Below are 285 nucleotides of genomic sequence, written 5' to 3'. Positions count from 1 at the left end.
GCATATACGAGTATCTACATGTGCAGTGAGGCAATATAACGGGTATATTTGACTTCTGTTTTTTTTTTCGAATTAATTATGACGTTTTTGTTACTTTCTCATATGCACATGAGATAGCAGTATGACGAATTAACAAGTCTTCAGCCCCCTGAATATTGCAATATGGTTTCCAGAATGAAGCATGTCTGTCTGTGTGTACATATACGTATATGCGTGGATGGACGTGAGGCTCGCTAGAGCCGGAACAGCAGAATGGATGTTATTTGTATCCAATACTTGAGAATT

At 38.2% G+C, this 285-nt stretch overlaps 1 protein-coding gene across 1 annotated transcript in view; it reads left to right on the top strand.

The window, feature by feature from the left end:
• The window catches only part of LOC111867781 (slowpoke-binding protein), a 274904-nt gene that overhangs the window by 203939 nt on the left and 70680 nt on the right, over window positions 1-285 (top strand). The window lies entirely within an intron of this gene.

Source organism: Cryptotermes secundus, unplaced genomic scaffold (genome assembly GCF_002891405.2).
Source record: "Cryptotermes secundus unplaced genomic scaffold, Csec_1.0 scaffold116, whole genome shotgun sequence".
NCBI classification, from domain to species: Eukaryota; Metazoa; Arthropoda; class Insecta; order Blattodea; family Kalotermitidae; genus Cryptotermes; species Cryptotermes secundus.
The sequence above is the reverse complement of the archived record's forward strand: the minus strand, read 5'-3'. Positions and strand labels throughout refer to the sequence as shown.